Here is a 17423-nt window from a genome sequence, read left to right as displayed (position 1 = left end):
GATATTAGGTATAACATATGGCCAAATTAAACTAGCTTCTTCCTGTTTTCTTGTTTTGGAGCATTTTTAGTTGCACAGTTCTGAAGACGTTCACTGCAGGTAGACTCCCTTCATCTCTGGAACCTCTGCTTGGCCAATCCCCTAAGATGCTTGTTCGCTCTTGTTCAAAGCAGCACGGGGAGGCGGGAAACCAAGGACTTTGAACCAAATCCTTGTATGTGTTGGCAGGAGAGAAACAGTCCCATCTGCAACAATAGTGTCGTCTATATTTGGCATAAATTTATATCAGACAAAACTGAGTACTTAGATTATTCTGTAGCTTAGAGGCCAATAGGGTGCTGGTGGTGGGACACAGAAAGATGGAGTCAACAACTTCTATGCTATAAAACTTCAGTGAAATCCCAAAGACATTAGATGTTTGGGAGTTATCCTAGACACAGGAAGGAAAACACACCTGGACACGTGGTCATTTAGGGCAACAAAGTCAAGTCACTCTACGAGCAGAGCTGATATTTACCTCGTGAGTGATATCATACTTATTATATGTGTTGATTATAAAATAGTCGATGCCCTCAACTCCCTCTGCTCCCCATCTCCTCCCCAAGGACCCCAGAAGCCGGGAACCTTCCCAGGACCCAGAAACTAAAGGATTGACCCCTGGACCCGTTCAGACCAGTACCCATTCTGAATCTATAAATGGGTCTAACCACATGGTAGGGTGGTCATGAAATTCTCTAAGCAAATAAGACCTGCAGAATGGAAATGAGTATAGGGGAGATTATAGCTCATTTATAAAAAATAAAATGCATTTCTAGGTAAATTCTGATTTCTTTTTAAAGTTTTTTCAACCCTTAATTTTCCCACTATGGGAATTTCAGGAATTCAATCTTTGGAGTTGAAAAGACAAAGCTCTGCTTTAAAACCTTACTGAATATGAGGAATGACACCTTAGGAGTATTAAACTTATATAACCTGCACATGTACAGAGCAAGACACAATCCATTGCTTCATTCAACACAGATTGAAAGAGACCCAGCTATGTCCCATGCTTCCGTCTTCATGCTGAGAATGTGCCTGCCTTAAAGACCCTCCTATGGTTTTTCCACAATTCCTTCTAGCAATCCTATTATATTGCTCCCCCTATAGAGTTATTTAAACTTTTAAAAAAGTTCTCTCATTTCACTTTTACAAACTCCCATCGGAATAAGTTTTCTGGAGCCTCGTTTTCCAGGACCCCTTTCTCCTTTTCATCTACGATAAGCATATTCTATCCTGTTGTGACTCTTGGACAGTGTAAGGCTGAGAAGATGTGCTCCATGAATTGCAGGCAGGGGCAGAGCAATGAAAACACGGGTCCCTGCCAATGCTTGGTTGTTTTTCTCCCTTTTTGAAACATTTGCTCTTATCTGGGATCTATATGCTTGGCAAGAGGTCTATTTAGAAAGAGATTGAGGAAAAAAAGAAAATAAAGAGGGAGAAAATGGTGAAGAGAGGGAAGAAGAGAAAAAAGCAGGCAGACCCTGTCTGATGCTCTAATGAAGACATAGCCCAGGGATGAATTCAACTTGGTTTTTTTTTGCATATATATATATAATAAAATAAAAATAAAAATATATAAAATATATATTTATATTTTTTTAAACAAGGGACCATTATTTTTATAGATTTTTAGTATCCGCATTAAAACTCTTCTCAAATCCCAGTGCCATTCCATGATCTCTCTAATAAATCGACATCTTCTTGGTAATACCTTGTTTAGATTTTATTTTCTAAAACTACACTTTGGAGATGAGACAGTGGAATTTTAAAAGATATTACAAAATTAAAATTTCTGCCTGTTGCAGTTTCTAGGAACTAAAGCTGATCCTCATCAAATTATGCTAATTTACTGTACAGTGTTTAATTAAATCTTACCCCAGGCAATCTACTTCCAGGTTTATTTTTGTAGCTTAGAACTTTCAAACACGAAAATGCCTTTCAATTTAAATTAAAGGAAAAAAAAAAAAACTATTCACTAAAGTTCATTAGGGAAAAAAATTTATTTTACATCCCAAGTTTCCTCCAGCCTCAATTCTCTTTTCCCCCCACTCATTCTCACCCTTTGTCTCTTTCTCTTTTCAGGAAGACAAAAACGCTTCCTCAAAAATTTTTTTCTCTATCATGAATAGGACATACAGTAATTGCCAATTATCCATGGAGAATATCCTCCAAGACCCCAGTGGATGCCTGAAATCATGGATTGTACAAACCCTATATATACGTGTTTTCCCCCTATACATACATAATCATGATAAAGCTTAATTTAAAAATTAGTAAGAGGCTGGGCGCAGTGGCACATGCCAGTAATCCCAGCAGCTCGGGAGGCAGAGGCAGGAGGACCACAAGTTCAAAGCTAACCTCAGAAAAAGTGAGGCACTAAGCAACTCAGTGAGACCCCGTCTCTAAATAAAAATACAAAATAGGGCTGGGGATGTGGCTCCAGTGCCCCTAAGTTCAATCCCTGGTACCGATATTTAAAAAAACAAAAAAATTGTTAAGAGATTAACAACTAATAATTAAATAAAACAATTATAACAATACACTGTAATAAGTGATGTGAATGTGGTCTCTTGCTCTCAAAGTATCTCACTGTATTTTGAGACCTCTGGGGAGCATGAGTAACTGAAACCTAAGAAAGTGAAGCATTGGATTAAAGGGCTACTATCATAAATTTCTCTCTGAAATGGCACTTTTCTTGAACTGGTCCATTTCCCCAGCAGACTGTGTTCAACCAAACATAAACATAACTGATGGGGAAAAAGACAGACTCTCTTTGATTCAAAAAATGATAACGATGGAATGTGCTACAAATGAATGCGGGGTTATCAGTGATGTTTCTTTAGGTTTACATTCACCAAGGAAGGACAAGTTGGCACCTGATAGCCCACATCTCCTCACCATTGTTGCCCATATACACAGGTCCCTAACTTAATCCCAACTGACAGATGAGAAACTGTGCTTTCTCAGTCTTTGTAGAAAACTCCTTCATCATCAGGAGCTATGTGAGGCTCACAGAGCATATGCTGCTAAACCACCAAGTAAAAATGTGAAACCAGAAGCAGCCAACCCAAAAGCTTGTAATAAAATTTTGCTACAGCCAGGCATTTATGTTTTTGTCCTTCTGAATGTTAACACATTCATTCCAAATCTTATTAGTAAATGCATCAATGATCTCATGTTATTTTCCAGAGCAAGTACTATAACTTCTTTATTATTTTCCATCATCTCCTGGCTTTGGATGAAAAGAAGAATCAAATATTGTCTTCTGACATATACGTTTCAGAACATGATAGAATTGTTGATCTTTTCCCACCAAATTCCTCTACAACGGGACATTCTTTTACCCTTAGCTATGTGGCTTCTGCCTTTTCCAATTCAACTCACAGAGAAGCAGAACAATCTTGCATGTATCAAATCCACTCAACCTCTCCGGGGCACTTATGGAAGGCAGCTTCTAAGAGGACTCCTAGTGACTCATATCTCCTGGCTTCTCAGCCTGTGAAGTCTCCTCCTACGCTGTGCCAGGATTGCTGTGTTGTCAGCAAAATGCAGTGGAAATGATGCTATGTTGCTGCTTAATTTAGCTTGTAAAGATGATACCTTCCATCTTGGATTCTCTTTCCCCTTCAGTCTCTTAATCAATCGCAATCATTCTCCTTTCCTCTCACTCTGATCATTTGCTCTGGAGGAAACTAGTGTCATGCCATGGAATGCTCAGTCTATGGGAAAGCCTTGGTAGCAAGGAGTTCCAGCAACTAACCAGTAAGAAATGGAAGCCTACCAACAACCTCAGGGTGAGCTTAGCAGCAAATCCTCCCCTGCTTGAGACTTTGAATGAGATTGTAGCCCCTGCCAGCACCTTGGCTGCAATCTTCTGAAAGTCCTTGGACCAGAACCACGTAACTACCCAGATTTTTGTCTCTCAGAAAGTATAAAATAATAAATGCTAGGGTGGGGACAGTGCATTTTATAACAATGGGCAGCTAACATAAGATCTTTAAAATCTTACCCTTTCCTTTTTTGATATCTCAACCAAAGACTGACCTGAAAAGAAATCACTTAGCTATGTTGGGCAAATGAACTTTTAAAGCAGGGAATTTGTTACACAGAATACAGAAATGCTGAGAACTCAGTGGACAGAGAGAAAAATCCAGAAATGAGCACCATAAAGCAGTCACTCCTGCTCTTAGCCTAGATGGCAAAGCGTGGAGATGGTGCTCCCAAATCTCATGGGCCAGAGAATTCTCTAGCATTACATTGTGCAATAAGACTTTCTAAAATATTAGAAATAATCTTTATATGTACCATCCAATGTGACGACCATTCGAGACATGTGGCTACTTAGCACTTGATACATGGTTAATATAACTGAAGAACTAATATTTATTTATTTAAAATTGCATATACATATAATTTCTGTTTATACCAATAGCTACCACATGACACAGTGAAGCTCTAGAAACCACACTAGGTCATTCCTTTAGGAGTCGAAGACTTAGAAGATATACAGATACTGCTTAAGATGATGCCAGACCTAGTCCCGTCACCCTTCTGCCCTAATTTCCAGCCAATGCCTCTACTTGGTGTCTTCTCTCAAAATCAGATTCAAAGAACCAATTTTCCTGCAGAGAAAGGAGGTACCAACTCATGGGATCATGTGTCCAGCAGTGAAGAACTCAAAATCCTGCTAATCTCTGGGATATTCAAAAGCAGACACCTTGTTCTTGATAAAGACAACACTGTCTTCTTCGTGTTTGAATAGCAGCCTTAGGGGCAGCCCCTCAACCAAGTCTTTTTTTTTTTTTTTTTTTTTTTTTTTAAACAAGTGTGACACATTCTCTGACTGGAATTCAAGCAAATAAACGTCTTTCTATCCTCTTTTATGTGTTGTATAGGCTATTCTTGTCCATGGTAGGCTATAAATAGCTAGTATTCATTTTCTATTGCCAAATGATAAATCAGCACATACCTAACATCTTAAAACAACACCATTTATCTCACAATTTCACAATTCCAGGTACAGGATTTGTTAGATGGTTTCTTTGCTCAAGATCTCACAGGCTGTAATCAAAATGTTAGCCAGGGCTGCCATCTTATCTAAAGTTTTAATGAGGGGGAAAATCCATTTCTGAGCTCATTCGGGTCTTGTATGAATTCATTTCTTGGAAGTTGCGTAACTAGAAGCCCCATCGTTTTACCAGCAGTTGAAGGAAATCTGCACTGACGTCCTAGAGTCTGCAAACAGCTCCCAGCCACGTGGGCCTTTCTATAGACCATTCATACAATTGCTCTTTGCTTTAAAGCCAGAAGGAGGTGCTGGTGCTTCAGTTGGCTAAGAGAGAGTCTTAGCAATAACTTAATGTAAGCATACGTCTGATGCTTCCATCACCTCTGCCATATAACTTAAACTCGTCAAGGAAGTGACATGCCATTATGTAGCTACATTCTGTTGGTTAGAGGCAAGTCATGGGTTCTGCCTGTTCTCAAGGTGGGAGGATTAAACAAGATGTTACTTGTTAGAGGACCACATTATGTTATGTCCTCTATACAACTAGAAACAAGGCCTGCATCTTACTAATATTTAGTGTTTATGTTCTTAAATGCCATCACAGTGTTAAGATAACTAGAGTTGATAAATAATAATTTCTTGGTTTGGACAATCATATTTGTCAAGGAAATTCTCCTTGGTAACCTGTTAACACACAAAACACACCAAGATAGGAAATACTGGGGATGCAGGAGGGTCCTAGAAACCAACCATCTGCTTGGCTACCCTAGATAGTGAGTAGGTGTCCCAGACTCAGGGTCTGACCGCACAGGATTATCCACTTAGACAAAATAACAGACAGAAGGGTCATTGCATAGTTCACAAAAATGATCCGAGATAGAAGTCACACATAGAGCTGTGTCACAGGCCACAATGCAGATGGAGTTTATTTGGCTGTGTCATTTTTTAAAAAATGAATTAGTTGCCCATGTTTTCAAATCTGGAAAATTCACACTAAAATTCAGATTATTTCTTCTCTTGAAATTGCAGTTACCAAATGGATGTGACTTGTGGCTACCTCCCTTGAAGAGGCAGGCTCTCTCCAATCCATTTTGATCTTTGCACAGCCCTCTCACTTAAGAAGTCATTGTCTGAGTTTGCAACATCTGATCTAAGATAATGTTGCAAGGGGGTCCCTGAAATAAGACAGGGCTCGAATTTTGGAAAATGTCTTAGCAATAACATAATATAATCACGGATCTAATGAATTAGTTAAATTTTTGAAAATCAGACAGAAAGCTGAGTTCTTGGAACTACCTAGATGTGGAGAGCTTTCCTCAAAGAGGGACTTTGTTCAGAGGAAAGTCAAACTCAAGTACCAGGGAGAGTCTGAAACTAAGATCTTTGCAGAGGAACTGAGGACATGTATAGAAAGAAAGCCAGTTCTCAAGGGAGTAGCCAACAAAGCACCTTTGTGATAGGGAATCCCAACAGCAGAAGTGATATTAAGTAAGTGAGAAATACTCAGGAGGCAGAGGACCCATCTTTGTGAGCCTCAGATCTTTCCACAGTGAGGCTTGGGTCCCTCATCCTCAGGACAGTTTACTTGGACAGGAGCATAATGCCCCTAAACTACTTCCAGGGTCAGGCAGAAAGCAGAGCTCATCCCTCAAACTAGACTGACTCAAATTAGAGATGAGAATGAAGCCTACAGCTGGAAACTCTAGTAAATTCCATGAAGATATAGGGTCTGACAGAGAGTTTACTTCACTTACTTCTTCAACTGCAAGAATCCAAATTTGTTTCAGGAACGATCTGATTTTTTTTTTTTTCAGAATTAAAGTATTAAAGAGTTGATTTCCTGCTGCCCTTAAAATTAAAATAGTGTAATAGAATCTGACATATTGAAAATCATGAATGCAGAAGCTCTGGAACAATTAGCAAAGAGTTTCTATTCCAAAGAGGAAATTACTATTTTTATAATTTTTCTCAAAGTGGTAGCTAAAAGAAGAAACTACAGTCAGCCTTTTGTCTCCACATGATCCTAATCCACAGATTCAACAAACCACAGATTGAAACTATTTGTGGAAAAAATAGTGTTGCCACTAAACATGTATAGATTTTTTTTCTTGCAATTATTGCCTAAACAATACATCGTAACAACTTTTTAGAGCATTCCCAACATATTAGGTATTGTAAGTAGTCTAGAGATAACAAAGTATACAGGAGGATGTATAATAAGTTATATAAAAATACTGTAAGATATTTGCGCATCCTCAGATTTTTTAACCTGTGAGGGTCCTGGAACCAATTCACCATGGATACCAAGGGACGACTGTATTCTCTGACATCATTCTTTCTTTTCCTGTCATTTTCACCTTTGGTCACCTTTCTTATTTTTTAGCCATCCTCCTATCCAGGTGTAGGAAGGATCCACTTCTTGGTAGTCAATTGGTGAATACACTAAATTTCTGTAAGTGAATTTCTCATGCTTAGTACAATCATTGGTTCCCATGGTGATTAGCTGAGAGTAACCATCATCTACTTTACCAGCAGATGCCCACGGAGTGGTATTTTGTGCTTGACTGGCAAACTACTCCAAGAAGCTGAATGACCTTAGGATCAACTGTGGGGGTGACGGAGACTTGAAGAATTTCACAAAGCAGCAGCAGCAGCTGTGTGGGTGTCAGTGGGGGGTTACTGAAGTAGAAAGCAGCCCCCTAATCTCAATGTCGCCCATACCAGGATTCATTTCAGAGGATGAAAGTGGCATAAGCTGACCCCTCAGTGCTTAGGCACGCCAGACCCTTCTAAGCAGCAAAATAAAACTCCTTCTGAGAAATATGTGACCTGCAATTACGATGGAGGTGAGGGCATCCATGAAGAGGAGAACTGAGTTGGTGGGAGATCTGCCACTTCAGCAGATGGCCCCACAATCCCCAATGGTTTAAGAAATGTACAAGCCTCCCCCCTTCCCAATTTTTTTCCCCCACTGTATTTATAGTTGTCACTACCACTTCGCAAATCCTTACTCGGGAGCTGGAAGTCTTCACAGTGACATGAACAGGCCCTTAGATATTTTTTATTTTATTTTCTTCCATTCTTCTTGGAAACCTTGAACAAATCAGTCAAAAAAAAAATTTTAATTTTAAAAAATATTCCCAGCTGAATTCTTCAATTCATGGCTCAGGGACTGTTTTCTCTTGAGCTCAGGTAAGCGTCCAGTGTTTCTGTGGAAGAAACTTCCTGGAGTACTTGCTGGGTAACCGAGCATGACTGGCTCCTTTATGGCTCTCTTTTCAAGGTAACTGGTTCCAACTCATAAGTATGACTGAAGGTTTATAGCAAACATACCCTGTGAGTTATGAGCTGTTGCTGCAGACATGAGTAAAACTTCCTTGTCAGCTAGGTTCATCTGTTCCATTTGGGGTAGACAAGGTGGACAGAGACTGCTAGAAAGTAAGTCATTCTGGGTTTAAAGTGAGAAAGCTTTTGAAAAGGAAGGATGAAGTTGTAAAAAGTACTTCATTTTATACAGTAGACAGAAGAAAGGAGATCAAGATCATTACTGGCAGGTACACAAACTCCTAACACAGCTCTTCATACTACACAGTCCTAGTCTTACCTCCCGTGATCCTCATATCTGTAGGTTCCATAGCCACAGATTCAAACAAACATGGATAAAAATGCTAATTTCAAATTGCATTTGTGCTGAACATGCACAGACCATTTTTCTTATCGTTATTATCTAAAAATATGGTATAATAACTTTTTACATAGTATTTGCCTTATATTATGTATTATAAGTAAACTAGGGATGATTTTAAAGTATACAGGAAGGTGAGCATAAGTTGCATGCAAATATAATCCCATTTTTATATAAAGAACTTAAGCATCCTCAGATTTTGTTATTGGGGGGTAGGGGTTGTCTTGGAACCATCTTCCATGGATACTGAGGGATGACTGTTTGTGGCACCATTTGTGAAAGGAAATAAAACCCTGATCATGGTTTTGGGATATCCAGCCTCACTATTATCCAATTCTTTTTCAATAAATCTGGGAAAATGAATTTCATAGAGAAGGTTTAATTTATTCTTTCTTACAATGGTAGTTCTTGCCAGTTTACTTAATCCCTAGCTATTAAAAAGATGTTATTTAAGAGGATAAAAGCATGTCCATGCCATCTGTGTGTGTGTATGCATGCACACATGAAAACATGTTTGTGTATAAGACATCAAATCAGAAGATAACAAATTGAGGCAAAGAATTCCAGTTCACAGCAGATGGATCATGTTTACATTGCTGAGTAGCAAACTTTCCCAGAAACATTCATTTATTTAACTCATAAAAACTGTGATTTGAATCAACATATTGATTTAGATCTATATTACTTACATTAAAGACTTCCTAGATTAAGGCAGAGAAAAGCTAATTGCAAAAGTATATATTCATTAAAAATACTTAAAAAAACTATAGATAGCAGGAACATATTCCAATATTGTAAAATCTATATATGTTAAAACCAAGGCCAACATCATTCTAAATGGAGAAAATTTGAAAGCATTCACTGTAAAAACTGAAACAAGACAAGGATGCCCTCTCTCACCATTTCTACTCAACATAGTCCTTGAATCTGTAGCCAGAGCAATTAGACACAAGAAAGAATTTAAAGGGAAAAGAATAGGGAAAGAAGAACTCAAACTATCCCTAATTGCCAATGGCATGATTCTATATTAGAAGACCCCCAAAAATTCTACCAGAAGCTTCTAAAACTCATAAATAATTCATCAAAGTAGTAGGATATAAGATTAACACTCATAAATCAATTGTGTTCCTATACACCATTGATGAATCAACTGAAAGAGAAACTAGGAAAACTATTCCATTCACAATAGCCTCAAAAAAATTGGGGATCAATGGAACAAAAGAGGTAAAAGACCTTTTCAATGAAAACTACACAACAGTAAAGAAAGAAATTAAAGAAGACCTTAGCTATAACAATGAAGAAAAAGTAGTCCCAAATCTCCATCATGTGGGTTTAGGAACTGACTTCCTCATTAAGACCCCTGAAGTGTAAAAAATAAAACTAAAAACCAATAGGCAGGATGCTATCAAACTGAAAATCTTCTGCATAGCAAAGGAAAGATTTAAAAGCATAAAGAGAGAGTCTACAAAATGGGAGAAAACTTTGCCACCTGCACCTCAAATAGAACAGTAATCTCCAGGATATACAAATAACTCAAAAAACTTAACACCCCCCAAAATAAATAACACAACCAATTAATGGGCAAAGGAACTGAACAGGCACTTCACCATAGAATTATAATATGTCAACAAATACATAAAAATAATTAACATTACTAGCAATTAAATCTATACTGAGATTTCATATCACTCCAGTCAAATGGAAATTATCAATACAAGTAACAATAAATGTTGGCGAGGATGTGGGGAAAAAATACACCCAAATATTTCTGGTGGAGCTGCAAATTGGTTGAACCACTCTGGAAAACAGAATGGAGAAAACAGAATGAAGAATGAAGGTGGAATGAAACCATCATTTGACCCAGTTATCCCACTCCTCATTCTATACGCATAGTACTTAAAACCTGCATTACTACCATGCATGCAACTAGACACTATAATGCTAAGTGAAATAAGCCAATCCTAAAAAACCAAAAGCCTAATGTTCTCTCTAGTATGTGGATGCCAACACACTATATGAGTGAGGTAAAGAATAGAAGTTCATTGGATTAGACAAAGAGAAATAAGGGAAGGGAGAGTAATGGGAATAGGAAAGACAACAGAATGAACATAATGGACCTAACTTTCCTATGCTCATATATGAATACATGACCAGTGTAACTCCACATTGTGTACAAGCACAAGAATGGAAATTTATACTCAAAGTATGTATAATATGTCAAAATACATTCAACTGTCATGTATAACTAAAAAGAACAAATATTTTTAAAAGTATACACACAGTAGGTTTACAAAGTTATAAAACTTAAAATCATAAAGTAGAATCACATATTTACAGGTATATAATATGTATATAAATGGTTTTGAAATACACAGAATGAGATTACTTCTAGAGAAGTAAGATACCCATTTTACTCTAAATATTTCTGCATCATTGGAATTTTTTGAAAAAACATGCCATTGATACTTGATCACTTGATAAAAATGTATTAAAAATAAAAGAGACTTTATAAGCCATCCCGGAATCTATTTACTGTGATGTCACAATGACTACAACACATCCTCCAAATAATCAATCAGTGTCCATTTAAATCAGTCACCAGTAGTTGTTACTCTTATTCAATAGATGTTATTGTGTATTTAAAACACTTTGATAGTGTTTATATTTCAAAACTGCAATTCGTTGCTTCTCAATAAAACCGGTAAAAACCTGAAGGCAAGAATTTTATCTTGTATATTATTCCTGCCCTCCCACCACCCAGTACATTGTTTATCACGTGATATATATTTAATAGATGTTAGTTGAATTTAACTCACTCACAGCCATCTTTCAAGGATAAGGATTTGATTCTTTTAAATTTTGGAAAGGATTCAAACTACAGACTCTCAGGAGTACAAATGTCTTCTTAAAATTTATACCTTCCAGTAAGTCCGCCCCCATAATTCTCAGTTTGAATTATGCAGAGGCTGAGGATGGAATAGAGACAAGTATACTTATAACAGATTGGTTTTCTGTTCTAAAACTAGCCACCATTTTTCTTTCTTTATCTTCTGTTTCTTGTGTCACTTTAAAAGCTGTCTGCAAATGTTAGCATTTTCTAGAGTTAAGAAGGAATAAATGCAAAATCGAGAAAACTCTTGAGATTTATGGATAAAGTTACAGATACAAAAATTTGTTAATAGTTTTACTGATCAAGGCAAAAATTAGAAAAGTTCTAAAAATAGCAAAATCATATTAAATTTAAATAGATTAGAATGAATCTCTCCATCTGAAAAGACTGCAGTCAATACAATTATGTTTTTAGGGACTTTCTTCAATATTGTAAATTGAACCCATAATTTTAAGTCCCCTCCAACAGTACTTCCTGTTGACTTAAATGTCAGAAATTGGAAATGGAGAAAATATTATACTGTCTCTAGAAGCCAGGTAAGGATGCTATTTACAAGCCAAACACTTCAAAGCAATTATACAAGAGTTAGCATAAATGAGATTAGAAGGAAAAAATAGGAAAATAAAATCACACCGGTGAAATGAAATAAACGAATTCCTATTCCACATAAAAATAATTCTTCATAATATACAGATATACTAATGTCAAAATAATTTATGAAAATTAATAATAACAGTAATAATCTAGAGTGGAATAAATAAGCAATAAATACCTAGATTGAAAACTGAAGATTATTTTAAATAAAAATCTGAAATGTATCCCTTCCCATATTTTCTACCAAGAAGAAAAGATAGAAAGGCTTTCTTAATTTACCATCTTATATCACAGGTACCAATATATCATCATCATCAACATCACCATCATCTCTCCTCCTGCTTCTCCTCTTTCTCCTTCTCCTCTTGCACCTCCTCCTCCTCTTCCTTCTCCTCTTCCCCATCCTCCTCCTTTTTCTCCTTCTCCTCTTCTTCTCCTCTTCCTCTTCCTCTTTTTTCATTTTGATTTGAATTCAAATGTGAGAATTTTATTATTTAAAGATGCTCATGAGGGGTTTCTGGATGGTCAAAAGGCAGTAAGAGGAAGGAAAATCTAAAAGTGAAATATTCTAATAAACTTCTTAATCCAGCCATGAAAGGTAGTTAAACTGAACATTTAAGACCAAGGTCTTGAAAGATGACAGGGTCTTATACATTATATGTGTGCAAAACTGAAGAAGAAAGAGTTGCCATCCAATTTCCTACCTCCAGTCCCGTGGTCAGAAATTCTTGGGGAACTAAATTCTTAATCATGAGTATGGGTGAACAACAGATATAGCCTTAGTGATAATTTTTGACGGTGATGTTTGGCTATCTAAACATGCTTGTTACTGGAAAAAACACAAGACGAATGAGTTTTCAAAACATCCTAGGAACATCACAGAAGTTCCATCACATGCCCAGGCTCAAGACTTATAGAGTCCAAAAAATCTTCTTTACCAGCAGGTCCTGTTCCTTAGTAATCTATCTTCTTAAATGGTTCCACCATCTAATTTCCCAATGACTTATATGAACTTAAAGGGCCTATTGTTATCATTATCACCACTGTTTCTTTCTCAGTGATACCAAGTATATAGCATTCTTAACTAAAATTTTCTTTCATTAATGATTGTTACTTTTTCTATCCTATCTTATTAGTGATCATACATAATAATTCTAAGTCAATATGCCTACTTTGTGCTTAGGGGGAAAATCGCAAATATCACACTAAAGAAGGCTCCACACAAGAATAAAAAAAGAGTAAATAATTCTCCCACACTACTACAGAACCAGTAGTAGTGTGGGAGAAACAAAGAAAATAGTTCAAGCAACTCAATGAGGTGAAGGAAGGAATACATGGTTTGCATAAATTGATAGAGTGTAAATTTAACTTTATGTTTCCACAGAATATGAAATTCTTACAATATGTACTATATAAAGGGCACACAGTTAATTTAATCTAAAAGAAAACACTTGCATACATTTTCACTTAAGAATGCATATGGAGCTGGGGATGTGGCTCAAGTGGTAGCGTGCTCGCCTGGCATGCGTGCGGCCCGGGTTCGATTCTCAGCACCACGTACAGACAAAGATGTTGTGTCCACCGATAACTAAAAAATAAATATTAAAATTCTCTCTCTCTCTCTCTCTCTCTCTCTCTCTCTCTCTCTCTCCTCTCTCACTCTCTCTTAAAAAAAAGAATGCATATGCATATGTGTGCATATATATATAATTAACAAACCTGCAATATCTGTCATCTCTAGATCCTGGAATTACCTATAATTCATTTTCTTTAATATTTCTCCAAATTCCTTACAATGGATACATCCTAAATTAATAATCATTAAATTAATTAATGATTGTAAATAAAAGAGCTTAATATAATCAACAAAAATGATTAGACAAATGTAGTTTATTTGTAATAGATTAGAACTATTAATTCCAAAATAGTACCTAAAGGTAAGCCAGTGTTCAATAACAAAATGAACAAGTTTTCACAATTCATTGTAACTACTTTCAAAGCATATAATTATGAAATATTCTTGATGCAAGTCAGTATTTTGATAAACAATATTCCATAGCATTAAGTAAATCAATATCCTATTATAAAGTAGTCATTTGTTTGCTTTTTATTTTTGGTTTTATAGGATATACTGCAAGTATCCTAACCTTACAACCAAAGGCTGGAATACAATAATGTTTCTGATGTAATCCACTATACTACTTTGTCACCTGCCATCTCTGAACAGCCTGGTATCCTCAAACTACAGAACATAATTACATATTCCCACTTCTTCATAGGATTACTCTGATGGCCTGAGATAACTTTGAAGCCTTGTATGAGACAGTGGAAAGAAAACTGCATTAATATTTCTGATTTGGGTCACACTCACCTATAAGTACTGATGGTAACAGCACACAGTCACAGTGGACACTTTTAAACTTATTTTACCAAAAAACAAAAATAAATGATAATGATGGCACACACTTAGAAGTAAGCATGATTTAGTTGCATTACTTGCATACCACCAAACAGAGAAATGGGTTTTATTGATAAATGGATAGTTTGAATCTACCCAATAGAGGTCATATCATTGAAAAGAAAAATGTTTGCCTTTAAATTGCTGATACTTTGAAGGTTGGAGAATCAACCATCAGAAAATCTGCCTCCAAGATACAGATTATTTTATTTTGCTTTCTAGCAGCTTCCTCTGAAGTATGTTAAAAATTATTTTAATATTATCATTGTCACACCAGAAATTTAATTAGATATTTTCACTGAGTCTTAAGGTTTTGTTTCTGCATTACTTAGAATATATTGCTCCAATTCTATTTGAGATTGATCCTGAAGTGAAAAAGTAACAGAATCTGATGAAAAATACAGTCATAAACAGATCCAAGCTACATGAGTATTTATGCAAGGCAAAAGGATACTTCAAACTATTAGATAAAGATGAAATTCATTCATGACAATGCTAAATTTTTTTTATATTTACTCTATATATATACAGGTGTAGGTCTTAGATCTCTGGTATCAGGGGACTGACTGGCATATACTCAACAATCAATTTAAAAATGTTCAATAATTCAGTGAAAAAATAATCAAGAAAATTATTTGTCAGCTCTCAACTACGTAGAAATACATAACTTCAAAGGAAAAATTTAAAAATAAACAATTAGAAGTAAAAATGCAAATTATATATCTCAATTCAAGTTTGTGTAAATATTACTAGCAAAACCAAAAGAGAAGAAACAAGATATCAAGGAAATCATGGATGATCCAACTATATATAAACTAAGAAAAATGTTAAGAAAAATCAAATAATTAAAAGAAAAATGATAAACTGGGTAAATATATGTGATATGTATGGCAAAGAATAGAATTTTTCAAGCAAACAAAACCAAAAATATTCTTAGAAAAAGAATATCAATAAGAAAGTCACAAATAACATGTAAGTTGAAAAATGATCCTGAAAAAATATACCTAATAGTAATGAAAGAAATGCAAATGAATACTATGATATAATACCATCTGAAAGAATTGCAAAAGACTAAAATAAAATATAATAAACCAGCACAATTATCTGTAAGACAATAAGAGAGTAGATCAAAAACTATAAAAGTGTGTTATATTTCTGCCTAATATTTATCTCAAGTCAGTCGTTAAACACATACATTACTATGGATATATTCGGTACAATATTTATAATAGAGAACATGAGGGATCCTAGATACCTATGGCAGATCTTATCAACTGCTTCCTGCTCTCCATTCTCTCCCTCATCCTCTAATAACACCAATGCTCCCCTCTCTCTCAACAGGCTTTATCAGATGACATTTTAATAAGACAGCAGCTCACCCTTCATATGAAGGACAGGGACATGGTGCTCATGATTGCAACCACACAGAAGAGGGCAACACCCCTGAAGATGTAAAAGAAACAATACAGAAGTAAACTGGATTTGTAGGTGCCCTTACCGAGCAAAGCTGCCCGTCAGAGCCAGGCCACCTGCCTCTCTATGTATCATATCAAGAGAGAGAAATCAACTACCGTATCTGGATGACTGAATGTTCAGGTTCTTTTTTTTTTTTTTTACAGCTGCTTAGTCTTTATGCAATTAATACAAGGCCCTCCAATATCATATTGCCTAAAAAAAAAAACTTTATCCATACGGCAAATACTATTCAGTTGAAAAAGCGAAAGCCATATTCCTGAAGAAAATATAATTCAGAAATGTTTATGACATGGAGATTATTTACAAATCTGGAACAAGCAATTGAATAAATAATAGATAGTTATCTTGGAGTTTCAACTTAGTGATAGAAAAACACATGGGTTAAAAGAAAGCAAAAGAGCAAATGTATAAATGGTTCTAACTACTTAAACAGATAGATGAATTACTTATTTTCCAAATTTTCCATGATGATCTTGTACTCTTTTGATAAGATATAATAAAATTGGAGGAAATATCATTTTTAAAAAATGATCTCTGATATAGGAGTGTCATTGCCACAAATGAATGAAGATAGAGATGTTTATGCCTGAACATTTAAAGATCTAAATGAGAACAAAAGCACAGTGCATTGTGCATAGTGGGAGATTCATACACATTTATTAAATTGGCTCAAAACAAATACACTTTATATGAAACTACTTATTAGCATTTTAATGACTGCTTATTATTAAAATAGCAGGTTAAATTTAACCAGAGTTTTAACATTTGCCATGATTTACAATATATTCAGCAATATTTCTAGAATTTTGCTATAGGACTACTAAGCATTTTTTTCCACGATAAATGATTCCATTAAGTACTTATTTATTCTTTTGTGTGGCTTAACAGTAGATGTGACATTCAATACAAAAGTGCCGTGAGTTGTTCAGCTTGTTTGAACAGAAGATTGGAACTTATTGAATGTAGCCTCTCACTGGATATCATGGAAAACCTAGCAAATGAATACTGATATAAAATAGGAATTCATACAATTTCTTAGGAATAGAGAATTACAAATTTAAAAGCATATGATAATCTGCTCTTCAGACTTATTTCTTAAATACCATGTAATATTTTTTTTAAACATTTTAAAAAATACATTCAAAGGATAGAAGGTAGTAGACATTTTCAGAGTTTATGCTCCCGTCTAAACTTTTCAATGCAATGAGCTCAAACACTTTAGAATATATTTTTATAGAGCCAAGCAGTAATAGGTACAAGGAAACTCTGATAG

The sequence above is a fragment of the Callospermophilus lateralis genome, chromosome 1, assembly GCF_048772815.1.
Source record: "Callospermophilus lateralis isolate mCalLat2 chromosome 1, mCalLat2.hap1, whole genome shotgun sequence".
Classification (NCBI taxonomy): domain Eukaryota; kingdom Metazoa; phylum Chordata; class Mammalia; order Rodentia; family Sciuridae; genus Callospermophilus; species Callospermophilus lateralis.
The sequence above is the reverse complement of the archived record's forward strand: the minus strand, read 5'-3'. Positions refer to the sequence as shown.